Source organism: Eublepharis macularius, chromosome 13, assembly GCF_028583425.1.
Source record: "Eublepharis macularius isolate TG4126 chromosome 13, MPM_Emac_v1.0, whole genome shotgun sequence".
In the NCBI taxonomy this organism is placed as follows: Eukaryota; Metazoa; Chordata; class Lepidosauria; order Squamata; family Eublepharidae; genus Eublepharis; species Eublepharis macularius.
Window position 1 is genome coordinate 7,056,367 of NC_072802.1, and position 18,222 is coordinate 7,074,588.

The window sequence follows — 18,222 nt, forward strand, 5'->3', positions numbered from 1 at the left end:
CCAAAGACACTGCAGGAAGGGAAAATACAGGCTGGGAGAAATGGCAGAAGGGGCAGGGCTGGCAATGACTACAGACATCATTTGCTACATTCCACCCACAGTACTTCAGACCTCTAGCCTGCACCCCAGCATCTCTGGGGCTCATACACGAGGGGGAACCCGTTTGTTTGTTTAGCATATATTTATTCCACCTCTCTAGGGAGCCTGTCTAAGGCAGCTTGCAAAATAAAGCAAAATAAACACATAAAACATTGAAAGGTTTAATTACAAGACCCAGATTTAAAATACCACAAATCACTGAGCAGTGTGAAAATGAATGTAATAGTTTTCAGACTAAAAGTGCACTATACAAATGGTGTTAAAAATCAACCCTTTAACGGAATCATAGAATCAAAGAGTTGGAAGGGGTCTTACAGACCATCTAGTCCACCCCCCTGCTTAAAGCATCCCCAGCGAGTATTCGTCCAGCCGCTCCTTGAAGACTGCCAATGAGGGGGAACCCACCACATCCCCAGGCAGCCAATTCCACTGCTGAATTACTCTTCACATGAAGGAGTTTTTCCTAACGTCCAGCCGGTACCTTCCCTCCTGTAGTTTAAACCCATTGTTTTGAGTCTTATCCTCTGCTCTCAGCCGGAAGAGCTCCCTTCCCTCCTCTTGAGTGACAGCCTTTTAACTACTTCAAGAGACCAATTATGTCTCCCTTCAACCTCCTCTTCTCCAAACTGAACATTCCCAGGTCCCTCCGTCTTTCCTCGTGGGGCTTGGTCTTTAGGCCCCTGACCATCCTGGTTGCTCTCCTCTGCAGCCATTCCAATTTGTCCACATCAGTTTTGAAGTGAGGCCTCCAGAACTGCACACAAAACTCCAGGTGGGGCCTGACCAACGCGGTATATAGTGGGCAAAGACATCCTGTGACTCAGATGTTATGCCGTTGGTAATACACTTCAATATTGCATTTGCCTTTTTTGCTGCTGCATCACACTGACTGTTCATATTTAGCTTCCCATAGCCCAAGATCTTGTTCACACACACTGCTACTCAGAAGTGTATCCCTCATGCAGTATGCATGCTTTGCATTTTTGTTACCTAGGAGGAGAAGCTGGCACTTATCCATGTTAAATGACACCTTATTCAAATCTGTCCACTTTTCCAGCATGTTCAGATCTCGTTGAATTCTATCCCTATCTTTATGGGTGTTTGCTACTCCTCCTAGTTTGATGTCATCTGCAGAATTAATGAATCCCTTCACACCCTCATCCAGATCATTTATAAAAATATTGAAAAGCACTGGGCCCAGAACCGAGCCCAGTGGCACTCCACTGGACACCTCCCTCCACTCAGATATGGCGCCACTGACAACTGCTCTTTGGTTGCAGTTATCTAGCCAGTTCCCTTTTCATCTAACCATCCTAGAGTCCAGTCATCCAGTTTTCCCATCAGAACATCATGAGGAACCTTGTCAAAAGCTTTACTAAAACCCAGACAAACTACATCAACAGCATTCCCACAATCCAGTAAGCCTGTCACTTGGTCATAGAAAGAGATGAGGTTGGTCTTGTAGGACCTGTTGAGGACAAATCCATGCTGTCTTCCCCGTATCACCATGTTGTCTGCCAGCTGCTTTCAGACTGACATCTGTTCCAGTATCTTCCCTGGAACAGAGGTCAGGCTGACTGAACTTTTTCCTTTTCTTGAAGACTGGGGTGACATTTGCCACCTCCAGTCTTCTGGCACATCACCTGTCCTCCAAGAGGCCTGGAAGATGATTGACAAAGGGTCTTCATGCTCTTTTGAAAGTTCTTTAAGATTTCTCAGGTGCACCCCATCTGGCCCAGGGGATTTGTACACATCCAGTGCAGCAAGGTGCATTGAACCTTTCTGCCTTCTCTCTGTCCTCTGTCAGAGTTTCTCTATTTTCACCCAGCAATGGGGGTATCTTTTTGTCCTGGTGCCTAAAAGAGAGCAACATAGACACGAGGTGAGCTTTGAGGTGAAGGCATTCCACAAGTGAGGTGACACTACAGAAGAAGCCCTGGCTCTTATGAAGGCGCCAGGCACATGCACGGACTGCTTTTGCCATTGTAAGGGAGGGGTGGGGTAGAGGAGTCCATATCTTGGGTGCTCAGAAGCAAGGGGTTTTCTGGCTTGAGGTATCTGAGCCCCAGCTGTCTTTTGAGGATGCCAAGTTAGACAACAGCTCTTCCTCTTTCCAGAAAACAGTTGGTGTCCAACACACAGCTCACCAAAGCTGGACGAGACCCACATGTGGCCCTTGGCCAGGTCTCCCACTGTAGCCCTGAAGCCCCACGTGCTGCTGCTGCTCGCTAAAGTGGCAGAGGCGGGTGGGATGAGACTAAACACGGATCGTGCCACAGATGCAGACCCAGCAGCAACATCATCTTATCAGCCTGGTACCCTAGGGTTCCCCTGGGTGGATCCTAGAGTGTTGCACCACTAGAGTGTCACTTTTGGGTCTGCGCTGGAAGCAAAGTTGTGACATCTTTGTGTCTCCTTCAGCATGTCCTTGCCCTACTAAATCTCCCACTTACTCTTGTGCCTGTTCTGTTGCACCTGAAGACTCATTAGCCCTGTTCACAAGTTGTGTTTGTAAGGAAGAACCAATGTGCATTCACTTTACAAATGAAACTGGAGACCAGTGCCTAGATAAATGCACCCTTTAAATCACACACTCAGCTGTACCTGTGCTGAATGTAATAGAAGAATCACTCCGGTACATATGTAAAGAAAAATCAAACGTACACTGTTCACAGATTGTACATGCACTGACTGTAACTTGTGAACAGGTGTTTTGCCATCAAACATTTGGTGGCGGTTGGGGGTGGTGAGCATCAGCCTGCTAGCCACTGTTGTAGTCTGGCACTCTCAATAAATTGTTAAGTAGTTGGAGGGAGAATGTGTCTGGAATAAATGCTCCCGTGGGCTGGATGTAGTCTTCAGCTCCTTGGAGAATCTACCCTCTGCTAAAGAGATGAACCAAGAGAATGAGTCTGTGGCCAAGAAAAAGGAAAGAAGATGTTGGCCATGCTGGTCCAAAGGAAATACTCAAAAACCAAGAAACAATCCACATAATTCCTTTTATTGGGACCAACCAAATGAAACAAGCGTTTTATGTTCACCTTCATTAGGCAAACGAGACCATAATACACTAGTGTGTATGCGCACACTGGCCTCTGCTGGATAGGATTGGGATAAATCTTCTACGGTTTTACTATCTGAGGAGTTCAAAACCATTTTCCAGCTCCTGCTCACGAGGCTATGGCTGGGCTTTCCGTTTTTAATAGCATCAGAAGGCTTGTACTGATGTTATTTGTTAAACTAGAGTTAGAAACATTCTCGATGATTACTGCTTCTTGTGTCAGAGTAAACACATGACCTCTGTCTTGCCACTAGGAAGTGAAGAACAACCAACTTCTGCTTGTGTCTCTTCCTTCTAGCACAGACCTCTTGAGCTCCTCCCAGCAACAGGGAGACGTTTTATGCAGTAAAGCAACTCAGGGACTCTGTGCCAGGAGGGGCCTTTCTGCCATTTCCTACTTACAGGTGAATGACCCTAGATGCCACGACAGAGGCCTTCATAGCTGATGACATTCTCCACTACCACAAATCCTATTTAGAGTAGCTAGGGTCCTAAAAAGCTTGGGGTGTGTTCCATCCCTTTAATAGAGACATTAGGGGATGTTATTTACCTCCATGCCACAGAAAGCTTCAGCTGTCCACACACAGTAAGGAACAGGATATTTTCCTCCCAATATGTTGCCAACCCTCCTTTTGCTGGATTGAATTCTCTGTTTATAGCACCTTGTCTTTGAAGGGTTAAGGAAGTGCCTGCCCGCCTGCCTGCTTGGGGGAAAGACTTTCATCCAGGGCCTTCTGCTCTGCCCTTCCCCTCCAGCTCCTGCAACGAGAAAGGGGAGGTACCTCCTGGAAGGAGAGAAGGACATGCTCACCTGCCATGTTGATAGGAAGTAGTATTTGTGACATTTGATGGTTTCCTGGTATTGGGGGCAGGTGGATGGACACTGTGGGTTCCTTTGAATCCACATTGAGTGGAGAAAAGCAGTTTCAAGCCCAGTCTCACCAAATCTTGGAAGCTAAGCAAGGCCAACCTTGGTTAGTAACGGGGTGGGAGACCTCCAAGGAAGGCCAGGGTCACTGGGCAGAGGCCAGCAATGGCAACCCTTCTTTGTTAGTCTTGTGCCTTGAAAACCCCAGCTGGGGTTGCCGTACTAAAGTTATTACTTGATGACACTTTCCACCACCAAGTAAATAATAAAACTCGGGTCAGCTGGAGAGAGCTCGGCTAATATTTCTCCACTCTTTCCCGGCCTCTTCTTACGCGTCAGATGTGCATTGGATGTAAGGATCGATGATATTTCATTGTGAGTTTGGGGAGGCTGATAGATGGTGGCATTTTCCTGCTGAATTGCTGAATGGAAGGGGGCCAAATCCTGTGTTTCCACATGCAGCAGAGGCCATGAGAATAACACAGAAAGGACTTAAAGCGCTCGTGCAATGAACTTTGAGGGCTTGGAGTTCTTCTCTGCAAAGGGCAAGGAGGAGAAGGCTGCTCCAACCCTTTCATAGGCATTGTGGAATATTCCCACAACCTAAAGCCAGCAGCAGCAGCAGCAGCAGAAGTGCCATGTTGTCTCCTTGTCTGTTTAGGGGATGGCAACAGCATTCTCGTATGGGTGAGAGGGCCTTATCCATGTTGCTGTTTGCATTAAAAAATATTTAGCATGCTCACACTAGTTCTGCACAGCAAGAGACAAAATAACAGCAAACACATCAATCAATCAGTTACAAAAAGTAAAGTTTTGTGCCATGGTGGGGAAAGACATGAAGGGGGGTGGGGGAGACCTTGCTGTTCTTCAGATGTGTGAGCACTGGATGAGTGCTCGAGCACTGGAGCTGAACAGCTGCAGAGGTCACAGCCAACCATTTTTACCCATGTCTTTAAAATTCAGCTGCAACTTACTGAACAGTACGGGTGGGGGAGAAGTTGCGTTAATCATCGTCGTGAATGCTGTTATGAGAAACACCCGGTAAGAGATACCTGGATAACGTTTCACACAATTGGAATGGATGCATAATGTGGGAGAAAGAATCTTTCTTATGCACTTAACGCAACAGCCCTAATCAAGCTGTAGCCCAATCCCTTCATCTAGATCCCCATGGCACAGTTGGCAGAGACTCAGAATTGCTCCGAAGGCGGGAGGAGGCCATCTTCGTACCATACTTAAGAAGGGAGACAACAAAAAACAGGGGGGCACCATATTCAAATGTAACCTTGTTTTCAAGGTCAAGCAACCTAATCACACGATGCTTCCAGTGTTTGGTTCCCACGATCCATGACAATATCATTTAAAACAATATGTCATACATGGCCCTACCAAAAGAACTATTGTATTTGTCAAAACTACAAATTTATAAGTGCCTCCTTTTAATAAATACAAGCATTAACTGTTCAATGTATTGTGTTCCTTTTCAATTACTTTGTATTGTTTTAATCTTCAGTTACTCTTGCTGTGGTCACTGTAGTTTTATGGATTTAATGTTTTCAGGGTTCTTCCATTTATGGCCAAACTCACAAGTAGCTTTTTTTGTCTTTTTTTTTCCTGATTGAAATACAATGAAAGCATGGCACATCATGTAGAGAGACAAATGGGCAGTCTATGGGAAGTGAAGTCACGAGAAAAACATTGATTTGGGTGAGTGGATTAGCTGATAGGCAGAAAAATAACCAAAAAAGAGCTACAATCTCAAATGGAAGAAAATAAATTTTGAAAGCAGAGATTAGTGATGATATTGTCACAAAATGACTGAGACAAGTATTGGTTGCTACTGAGGTTGTGTACTGCCTAGAATGTTTTCCTCCAAAGAGCTCAAGACAGCATACATAGTTCTCTTTGCCTTACTCTCACAACAGCCCTGTGAGGTGGGTTAGACTGAAGACCACCCAGTGAGTTTCTATGGCTGTATAGGATTTGAAGCCAGGTCTATTTAATTATTTATTACCATCAAGGGAATCTCCATTCTCATATAAATCTTGGCAAATCTTTTTTGGAATAATATTAAAAAGACATCACAATAAACCAGTTTATAAATCATTGTTTGATGAAATTCTGGTTTAGTGTGATGTCTGGATACAGGACGCCTAGGTTGCTGGTGAATAAACCATCGGTTGTAACGGGCTTAATTTCCTTTCCTTTCTCCCATTAAAGTTCCATGAGTTAATGATCTTGAGCAGCAGAAATAACTTATGACTTAAAGGATGAGAGGAATGAGAATAACTTGGCTACTACTAAAGTAATTTTAGGATCTTTATCCCAAACTAAAAAGTATAAAGCATCTGAGATTGAAAAATCAGACTGGCAAGCTAAAAGAAACGTAATAAAAGATGCTTGAAGATCTGACACACAAAAACAGTATGAAAAGAGGTATCAATTATCTAAAGTGCTTGGACAAAGTTGGTCAGAATATAGAATATGGAATAATCAATCAAAAATCTACCCTTACAAACCTGAGAAGGATTAGCACTAAGCCTAGAGAGGCAAAAAGCCCTCGCATAGTGAGGGATAGTTAAATAATATACATATGACATAAGAAGTTTCGGGGGAGAATACCAAAATATTGAGAGAAGTAAACACAGTGTGCTCTGAACGTAGTACTCAAACAATCAAGGTTCACGATACACTTCTTAATTAAGGCGAAAGTCTCATATTCTCCATGGTTTTTCATCAAATCAGGTGTTATACCAAGGGCCAACAATTTTTCATCAAGATTTCATCCAAGAGGATCTAAAGGAGTCCAGTCCAAGTACATGTAAATACTCCTAGTCACTGAAGACCTGCTTGAGCCTTAGATTGAACACAAAAAACCAGGCTCTGGCTTCCAATAATTTTTGGCCAAATTCTGCCTGAAGAACAATGCCCCAAACACAGTAAGAGGCATTTGCCAGCTTCTGAAGAAACTGAGCAAGTGGTCGCTGGTGGAACTTATCCAAATAAGAGCACCAAATAAAATAAGGGGAATGACTTTTACATTAAAATCCACAATGGAACCTGGAATATACTTTCCACTCTTAGAGTAGAAAAAAAATTAAAATTGCTCCTGCTCTTGGTCTGACTTTATTGGATGCCACCTTATGATGAGTAATCCAAGATAAAAGAGATACCAACAGGATACCCAAATACCTACATTCCTTGACTTGATCAAGTATAAGATCACCAAAAGGCCAGTTAAAAGAGGAGATTCGCTTTTCTTGAAGAAAACCATAATTTTGGCATTCTTAGCATTAATATACAAACCCTCCTTAGAACAATTGTGTGAAAAAATTATTAGTGATCTTTGAACCCTCACTTTAGTACGGGAAAGCAGGATAAAGGAGGATAGGGACATGTTTGGCCAATTAGGCAGATGGGTACACGCAGGAAAATTCGAAAATGTCTTGTTTTTATAAAGATTGAACAATATAGGGCTGAGAGGCATCCTTGCCTGGCTCCTTTATCTAACTTAAATAATCCAGGCAGTTGGCCTTCCGGGCCACGTAATAACTGGGCAGTGAGTTCTATGAGATATCGTTGGATAAGCCACAACAGTTGTCTATCAATAATATTCTTAGCTATTTTAGCTCATAATCTCACTCTGTATATTGAATCAAAAGCCCCTTTGAGATCCATAACCCCGACCAAGAGATAACCACCTAAGGGGATATATTTCTCCACCAGATATTAGAAGATGATCTACAGCAGAGGAACCTCTTTTCAACCCTATTTGTTTCCAGCCCCAAACCTCATGCTTTTCAACCCAATTCAAAAGCTTAAAATATAAATATGAAATATAACTTTTTTCTAGAGAGGACAGACTAATTGGTTGATAGCAAGTAGGGTCAAATCTCCAATCCTTTAGAACTATTATTGTGTGTTTCCATGCATTGGAGTTTTACTAGAAGAGTTCATATATGTAAAGAGGGGAGCCAACATTTTAGCCCACCAGGATGAATCCACCTTAAACAACTCATTGGGAATCACGTCTGATCCAGGGGCTTTCCCTGGACACAGATGACTTATGAAGAATACCACTTCATGGACACAGGTGGCCACGTTGGTAACTGGACACGGGCTACAGTGCTAGATTAATCCTCCTTGGATTATTGGAAAATAAATTTGTAAAATAAGGTTTCCCATACCTGAGAAGCTATTCAACAAGAGATCATTGTCTGATTTTAGAGCAGAATTGACCAAAGATCAAAATGCTGAATTGTCCTTATTACAGATGGGAGGAATTAAGGATCATTGGCCCTTAAGAAACGATTCCTGTTTTCTTACCTTAATCAGGTCTCTGTTTTTTTAAGTTTCTTAAAAAATTAAAATCCCCCAAAATAATTTTTTTCAACTGGCTTAACTTAGGAATGTAGAAAACCAGTTTGTCCGGAAGCACTTCAACAATAAGCCTTCAGCATACAGAATGGGAAGGACAGACCGAGAGCCCATTTTGCCATTCCTGATGGCACTTCCGTTGGAGGATCCCTCCCACCCTCCTTAGCCTGCTCTCCACATACATTTCTCCTTGCTACTGAAGACTTACCAAGCAAGACATCTGCCTCTCCCAAGGACACACAGAAGCCAAAAGACAAAGCAGAACGCTGGAGGGAGGTATAAAAATGGTAAGGTTTAGAGCGGGGTCCCCCAGTGTGGTACCTGTGTGAGTATCATGACACCCACCAAGCTTTTCAGAAAATGGGTGGGCCTATTTAAAGGCAGGGTTTCTTATTGGCTGCCCACATTCTAATGAAACTAGAATGTGTCCAAAGGAGGGCAACAAAGATGTGTCCAAAGGAGGGTCTGGAAAACAAGTCCTATGAGGAAAGGTGAGTATGTCTAGCTTGGAGAGGAGGCGAGTGAGAGGTGCTATGATAGCCCTCAAGTATTTGAAGGGTTATCACATAGAGGATGGAGTGGAGTTGTTTCCTGTTGCCCCAGCAATTCGGACAGGAACCAACAGGTTAAAATTAAACAAGACCAATTGGTTAAAATTAAAGCAAAAGAGTTTTTAGCTAAACATTAGGAAGTACTTCCTGATGGTTAGAGGAACAGTGGCTTCCTCTGGAGGTGGTGGGCGCTTCTTCTTTGGAGGTTTTTAAGCAGAGGCTAGATGGCCATCTGTCATCAGTGCCGATCAACAGCAAGCAAGCTGCACAAGACCCAGGGCCAAGCTACACATGACGAATGACACTTGAACGGCAAGTGGATTGAGTGGAGGGCAAGTGAACAGGGAGAAATACACTTGCTGTTCAAGTGTAATTCGTCATGTGTAGCTTGGCCCTAAGGCTTTGCTGGCAGCCTGCTATGCATGGGGTGTTGGGACAGAAGCCAGGGCTTCTGCTTGGAGGCAGAAAAGGAGGTAAGCAGCGGACAGACTGGTTGTAGGAACAAACTAGAGTCTACGCCATACATCTTCTAGCCTTTAAACAAATGACAGTTTATTGAGACAGATGAACGTGAGCAAGTTCCATGCCTGGACTCTCAAAGGGCCTCCAGTTGCTGGCAGATGCTCTTCATTTCTAGGATGTCTTCTTTGCAGACCTGGAATCAGGCTGGAGCAAATCTACTTTATTACAACTTATACCTGGAAATGTCTCTAACAAAATGCCATGGAAATGTTTTTTTTTACCAGCCATTGCACAGTCAGTCAAGTGTATGTTTTAAAAATGCCACTATATTCTGAATATCTGAGCCAATACACCAGCATTTAGGGTGGATTTGCTTTGATTGGAAGGATTTTTTTAGACACCCCCCTTGTAACTTCCTAGGAATTGTTCACATTACACTGGCTGAAATCAACATGGTGTTTTCTTTACTCAATGTGTGATTAAAATGTGGAATTTGTTGCCAGAGAATGTAGTGATGGCAACAGGCATTGATTGCTTAAAAAGGGGATTAGACAGGTTCACGGAGGAAAGGCCTATCAGTGGCTACTAGCCGTGGTGACCAAAGGGAGCCTTCAGAGGCAGTACAGCTCTGAAGACCAGTGCGAGGAGGCAACTTCAGGGGAAGGCCTCTGCCTCTTTGCCCTCCAGAGAAACAGGTTGGCCGCTGTGTGAGACAGGACACCAGTCCAGCTGGTCTGATCCAGCAGGGCTCTCCTTGTGCCTTCCAGGCATTGCTGCTGATCTCCCTCCATGGACCTTCAGGGGCTCACGGTATTTCTCTTGGGCTTCACTGCAAAGAGCAGAAGACCCAGACAGGTTTTTTAGCTCAGCCACAAAAGTACTTTAAACCGATAGATGATGAGTCAGGCTGCCCTGGCCCATCCCCTTGTATTTCCTTGCAGCATCCCTTGTACTTGGGCCCCTTCCTGCTGCTTCAGATTAGAAAGGAAGGGGGTTTGCACTCCCCCTTGGCTTCCACCTCCCATCCACCCCTCTCTCACAGCCTGGAGCAGGCAGCCAACTGTGTCCTCAGTGGCTGCCTCCCAAATCCCCATGAGGAAAGCACAGCATGCTGCACGTGGCCCCTCACTAGGTCCAGCCTCTCAGGAGTGTCTTCCCGCTCCTAAGCGGCCGAGAGGCACTCTGGCCATTGAGGCGTCCGTTCTCAGTGCTGCACCTCACCTGGCACTCAGGTCTTGTTGCAGCAACTGCTCTGGGAGGGGCGAGCAGAGGACACCGTTAAACTCATTCTCATGGGAATACCGCAGAGTAAAAATAAAGAGAATGCCCCATAAATCAAGCAGTTTGTTTAATGACCTTCATTTATTATAAAGCACATGATTATTTTGGTGATGGCCAGGCACCTTTTTTTTGATTGCATGGACGTGGAACCTGAGAATATGGCAGAACCTGTGCCTGGCATGTAGAAAGTCCCAATTTCCATCCCTGGCCTCTCCAGTTAAGGGGGGAGTGAAGTGAAAGACCTCCATCTGGGACCCTGGAGAGCAGCTGCCAGTCTGAGCAGACATTACTGCTCTTCATGTCTTCATACGCGTGTATCTTCATTTGTCACTTCAACTTCAGACATGCTTTTTTTGGATTGCTTGATCTTGAAACCTCAGATTAGATACAAAGACTCCCTTTGTGCCTCACTCTCCAAAGAGCCATTGTTCTCATGGTCAAAAGGGGCACCTCTGCACATTCAGTGCTCGGAAGAGAAAAATTTACTCCAGGTATGTTTTTACTCCTTCAGGTGTGTATTCTTCAATAACATTAGGAAATTTGGTGACGGTTACTTTTGACTTTGCTGTGGAATCTATCAGGGACAGGACTTCTAGGGGCAACATGCCTGTGAAAGCAGACATCTGCACACATGTGCCCCAATGCATGAATAAAAATGAGTCATGCGTGTGCAGTTCCATATCCAAGCTGAACTCTGGGGCTCTGTGTACAAAGCACTGAGAAACACACCTCCTGCTTTGCCACATGGTCTGCTTTGAATGGGGATGAGACTGTCTAATGTGGAAACATCACACCATTCAGTGAATGGGGTGGCTGCCCACAACAAATACGCAAAGATAGTTTCCAGTGGGTAACAGTGGTGGTCTGTAGTAGAAGAGCAAGATCCGGGTCCAGGAGCGCCTTAGAGAATAACTAGGTTTCCAGGGTGTGAGCTTTTGAGAGTCAGAGCTCCCTTTGAGAGTCAGAGCCACACAAAGACTGGTTGTAGTTTGCCAATATGCCGTGCCATAAGACTAGGGCGGTTCTTTGGATAGTATGTTCTCTAAAGATCTGCGTCAAGACCTGAACGCATTTCAAGTAGTAATGTGATTTCAGACCCATGGAAGATTTGGAGATAGTTACTGTCAAGGAATTTGGAAATAATTAATGAAGAAGTGAACAACCATCAAACGCTACTTTATTAGCCATTGCTCTGAGCAATGTGTATAAGGGTATTGGGACTAAGTGACGCCTCGTTTTCTCTCACACTCTGTTGAAATTCCTTTCAACATAGTGGATAGCCCCAATTCCGCTGAAGTGCAAGGTCTTGGTCAACATTTTAGTAGAATGTGGGCATCCCACTTGCATGACACATGTGCAGATCTCTGGCTGTGGAAGTGCTGGGTGGCTAACCTCTGTCCGAACTGCACACCTGTAAACAGAGAACAGCTGTGAGCAGCCTCTTATAGGGTTGATGTGGGAGGAAAGGAGGTAAATTCTTCCTTTTGTATGTAAGAACACTGCACATAGGATAAACATTTTAAAATGCTTATGTATGTATGCACACACACAAACTTGCACCCACACATACACACGCATGCATGCACAAACACGCATGAACACAAACAAATGCACGCTAATACGCACATGCACACACAAAGACATGTGCATACTCGCAAATGCACGCATGCACACAAATGCACACTTGCAAAAGCATGCATGCACAAACATGTGCATGTGCACACATGCACATGAACACACATGAATGCATGCACATGAATGCATGCACACACAGAGACATATGCACAAACATGCAGGCATGCACACAGGCATGCGTGCACACATGAACATGTGCAAACACGTGAACACATGCACTCACATACACATGCACACACAGACTACACATGCACAGATGGGCACACACACAGGCAAAGAAACACATGTACACACGCATGCCCACGGGCATGCACATGCACATACACATGCGCACCCACAGATGTATATGCATACATGCACACACAGACACAAAGATGTGCACACAGGCACACACACGCACATGTGCGTGCATGCACATACATGCATGCGCACACAGACATACGCATGCAGTTACACGCACACAGGCACAAGCATGCGCACACACAGACTACACATGCACAGACAGGCACACAGACAGGCAAAGGAACACACACAGGCAAGCCCACAGGCATGCACACACACATACGTACACACACGCATATGCATACATGCACAAGCATATGCACAAAGATGTGCACACAGGCATGCACACACACACACTCACACACATGTACATGCACACGCACACGCACACATGCGTGCACACACGTACACATGTAGTTAGACACACACACAGGCACACATACACAAACGCTCGTGCACACATGCACAGACATAGTCATGCACACATACATACACATGCATGCACACACATGCACGAACACACATACACAAATATACAGGAACACACTGTCAGGCCTGGCTAGGAGGTTCTCTCAGACTCTCCACTCCATCAGACACAGCTGTATGAGTTAAAGGTCTTTATTAGAGATTTGCTCCCTAGAAGTATACTGCACATAGTAATTGCCTGGAATGCCAAAGCAAAGTCCTCCCAGAAAAATTATACCCCCAGTCCCCTCCCCCCAGTTCAAACAACAGTCAGTTGTAATTGGTGCGGAGCTGCAAAGTGTGAAAGTCCTGGAAAAGATGCAGATCTGAGTTTCTCAAGGTCGGTCGGTTCCCAGATGCTCAGTCTCAGCTGTACTGATAACACTGCTCAACCCAAATAAAGCGTAGCAAAGACACAGTGAAGCATGAAAACAGCTACACTACTACCCATCCCCCCAGTAGATATACATTCACAGATATGGCAGGCAGGCTCACACGCATGCACGTATGCACACACACTCACGCACACATAGATGTATGCATGCACAGACGGGCACACACACTAGCACCCACATGCACACAGAGGAACACATACACAGGTATGCAAACACACACACACTCACGCAGACATTTACGCATGTACTCACATGCACACACAAATGCACACATACACACATGCACACAGAGACATACGCATGCACAGATAGGGACAAGCACAAACACACATATGTACACGCATGCACACACAGGAATATGCACACATGAATGCAAACACACACACTGATGCACATGTGCATGCACATGCATGCACGTGCACACACACAAACACATATGCACACACACATGCATGCAGTATGCATACACAGTCACCCGCACATGCACATACATGCACATACGCGTACACACACACACAAGGCTTATACACACACGCACACACATGCACACGCATGAGCACAGGTGCACGCACATATGCACGCACAGACACACACACCCACATACACATGGATGCACACGCACACACACTCATGTGTGCCAAGCACTTCCATGAAACTGTGTTGTTAATGAGGAAAGCTTGTGCCAAGGCGTCCTCTCCCAACCTCTAACCCTTAGGCACAAACTTCTTGCGCTGCTCCCTCTTTCTGCATCAATTCCAGCCTCTTTTGGTCTTTCTTTGCAAATTGCCGCAAGGCTGCCCCCACCCCTGCCATTGCAAGCGGAGTGGAAGCATTTTGCTATTTGGCTGCTTGGTGCTGCTTCAGTAGGTTGGTTATAGAGAGAAATGGTTAGCTGTTGTTCGAATAGCTGTCACTAACAGTAGAGACAAGGCATTCTGCCTGGCACTGAGATACCTCAGAGGGTTTGTTTATTTCATCTTTGCTCCCTGAAAGGGAGGTGAAATTGACAGTGTCTTTGGGAGGTGAAGATGAAATAAACAAACCCTCTGAGGAGCGATCCCTGCCACTCTAGAGAGGTGAAATTGTCTTTGTAAACTACACTTCCCGGCTAACATTGCATCTCCCTTCACTTGAGCATCCTCCTGTAAGAGGTCTCGTGTAGAGAGGCTCTTTGGTCTGCCACTCTGTCTCCATCCATGGAAGGATCAGATTTCAGTCAGCAGAGCTGATGGACATTCCAGCTCCCACAGCAGCCCCAAATGCCTCTCCAAATGCTGCTCCTGGTGGATAGAAGTGAAAAGTTTTCTCCTTTACAAAGGTGTGAATTGATGGTAAAACATTTACATTACCTTAGTGGAAATTTCCCATGGGATCTAACCCAGTATAATTTGAAAGCTCCATGTTCTGACATGAAAAGTTTGCTTGTCTTATGTATCAGAAACCATCGATTTGGTTTAAGCCCAACTTGAAATTGGGGGAGGAGAAAGTTTTGTATTTGAGTGTTTGAGCTAACAAAGCAGTTAATGTGTCGTTTCATTTATTGAGACTTCCCCCTCCCCTCTTGTATTTTTGGGAATCATAATCAAAATATGACTTCCCTACCAATGACATTTGGAAATTTGAAAAGTCATGCCATTTATTAACAACCACCTTTGGGCCAGAGGACTGCTTAATTCCAATGGCGCCCACTATCATTGGTGTTTTGGGGGTGCTTCCCTCCTGACCTTGAACTTTGATGTCTCTATTTTGCTTCTTAATGAAAAGAAAAAGCACAAGATTAACAGGACAGTCGTAAACACAATGATCTTAGAAGGGATTGCAGGGTTGGATCAGTAGCATGCAACTGGGGCTGAGACTCTGGTTGTGGAATTGAGTCTTTGCAGTGGAATAAGGCATTCAAAGAAATACCAGAATCATCACTGCATTTGCCCTTCAGGCAAATGTATCTTATCTATCCTGATGGATCTTCTTATATGCAACATTTTGGCTAATTCCAGTAGCTGGAGACTTGGTGAAAGTGACGCTCATTTCATGCTGTGCTCTGAGATATTTTTGCCCAAGCAATTTAGTTTTACACTTCACTCTTCTTGCTCCTTAGAATTCACACTTGAGGTCCGTTCCAAAAACATGGGCATTCCATGGGATGTATTAAGACTTTTAAAGGGATCTTGTTTAAAATAACAATAAGTAAGACCATTGCAAACAATTAGCATCCAGCTCATATTCTCTTACTCCTATGTGAATATGATCACTCTCGCTTTAAATTTTTCTATGCCCTTCAGTCACTTTCATAGTGCAGAATACCAAGGCACCATTTTAGAATCCACACAATATTATTTACTGAATTATTGGAATCCAAATAAGATCCACATTTTGTCATTTAAACACAGTCTTTTTGACGGGCATTAATTTTGTCTGGAGACCACGACTTCAGGAGCAGTGCAATCCTTTTCAGAGTTACACCTTTCTAAGCCAATTGACTTCAATGGACTTAGAAGGGTGTAACTTGGCATAGGATTGCTCTGTAAATATAGCAAAATAACTTCCTTGCACACTTGTTGGAAATAAAGTCTGTAGAAAGATGTCTCTCTGGGAACCAAAATAATCCATACTATGGTATTTTCCATTTCTATGTACAGATGTGAAAGTTGGACAGTGAAGAAAGCTGACAGGAAGAAAACTGATTCATTTGAAATGTGGTGCTGGAGGAGAGTTCTGCAGATACCATAGACAGCCAAAATGACAAATAAGCAGGTACGAGATCAAATCAATCCTGAATCCTCCCTAGAAGCTAAAATGACAAAACTAAGGCTATCGTACTTTGGTCACATCATGAGAAGACACGATTCTCTGGAAAAGTCAATAATGCTAGGAAAAGTAGAAGGCAGTAGGGAAAGAGGAAGACCTAAAACGAGATGGCTTGACACAATAAAAGAAGCTGCATCCTCCAGTTTGCGGGATCTGAGCAAATCTGTTAATGATAAGACATTTTGAAGGTCTTCATAGGGTTGCCATAGGTCGGAGGCAACTTGACGGCCCGTAACACACACACACACATACGTGTGGTAAAGAGGGACTGCAGCCCTCTGGAGTGGCTACATGTGCTGACTTAGCATTGCCAACCTCCTGGTGGACCTGGAGATCTCCCAGAATTACGTACCATGGTGGGTATCTCCACACCACAGAGATCAGGTTTCCCCCTGGAGAAAATGGCTGCTGTGGAGGGTGGCCTGTATGGCATCATATCCCTGTTGATCTCCTCTCCCTAAATTCCACCCTACCCAGATTCCACTCCTAAAATCTCCAGATATTTATTACCCTGCAGTTGGCAACCCTGCAACTTCCTTGATGGAACCTTGGCATTTTCATCCACATGAGGATTTTACAGCCAGAAGTGAAAAAAATCTACATTCTTTTGATATGCTGTTATCTTGGGTTTGGGCAGTCTGGGTTTGGCAGGCACTGAACTCCCAAACCGCAACCTCAGACTGGGTAATGGTTCTTTGGCACACGTGGGGGAGATCCTGCAAAGGGACTTCATTTGTGTGTGTGCTCGCCTGTGTGTGCACTATCACATGGGGGGGATCATGTATGTGAACCCATACAACAACCACCGACTCCTGGCTGGGAGCTCGATATTCAGAACTTGGAAGCCTCCATTTAGTTAGCAACCTTCTGTACTACATTTTCCTAGAATTCTGTTTTGCAGTAATAAACTTGTTTTATTGCAGATGCATTGACTTGATTCCTAACAACTGCCTCTGACTGCTAGCCCACACTACTGAGAGTAACTCTTGGGGTAACTGCACCACTGTACACTTGTCAGAGTACCAAGTAAGGTCCCCCGGATGGGGGGAAATATCCAGGGGTAGTGGCAAGCTACTGAAGGGTGTCTCCGGCAGCCTGCATTGCAAAGAGGGTTGGAGAGAAATAGTTAACAGCTTCCTACCTCAGCCTCCTGGCCAGAGATATGTGCCAGTGAAAGAATCACGCAGGGACCTTGGAAGGAGACATTACACCTCCACTTTTGTCTTGCTCCATGGTTCCGCCTGCTCCTTCCCAAGCAATTCTGCCAAGGCCAGTTCCGCATCCCACTAGCAAGACCCCTCCTAATTCTTTCCCCCACACAACCACCTGCCCCTTCTTTTGCCAGGCATGGTGCAGGTGGTGGCCTCAGTTGCTGTGGCCCAAGTCTACAAAAGTTTACAACAACCTGTGGCAGATGTGGGAGGGAGGCAGCTGAAAGAAGAAAGGACTTCAATCCCCCACCCCAAATGTGCTGGCGTTCCTGTAGGAGGGCAGGGCCAGTGGAAGGGAGAAGAAGAGATGGCCGTGAATGTTGAGCTTTTCCCATAGACTATGATTTAATTTACATTTATTTACATGTTAAGTATTATTCATAATTATTCATCGGACATTTATTCACAATTCTTCACTATTTAAAATATATTAGCACATATTTAACTCATTTTAGGCTATTGTTATTTCTTGTTAATTATGTCTTATTCACATATTCATCATTAACCTTTTTTTAAAAATTCAACCAGCTTGTCTGCTGGTAAAAAGGGAGGTGGGAGTCCCTTTTGATGTTGACACCACAAATGTGGTACTGGGGAATATGGGACTTGCACGGGAGAAAACTAGGCATAACGGAGGCCGGAAGGAAGGAACTTGAGAAAGACTGAATGGGAAAAGCTGCTGAGATCCACACCATCCTCCAATGGTTTCGTTCATTCTCTGCTATTA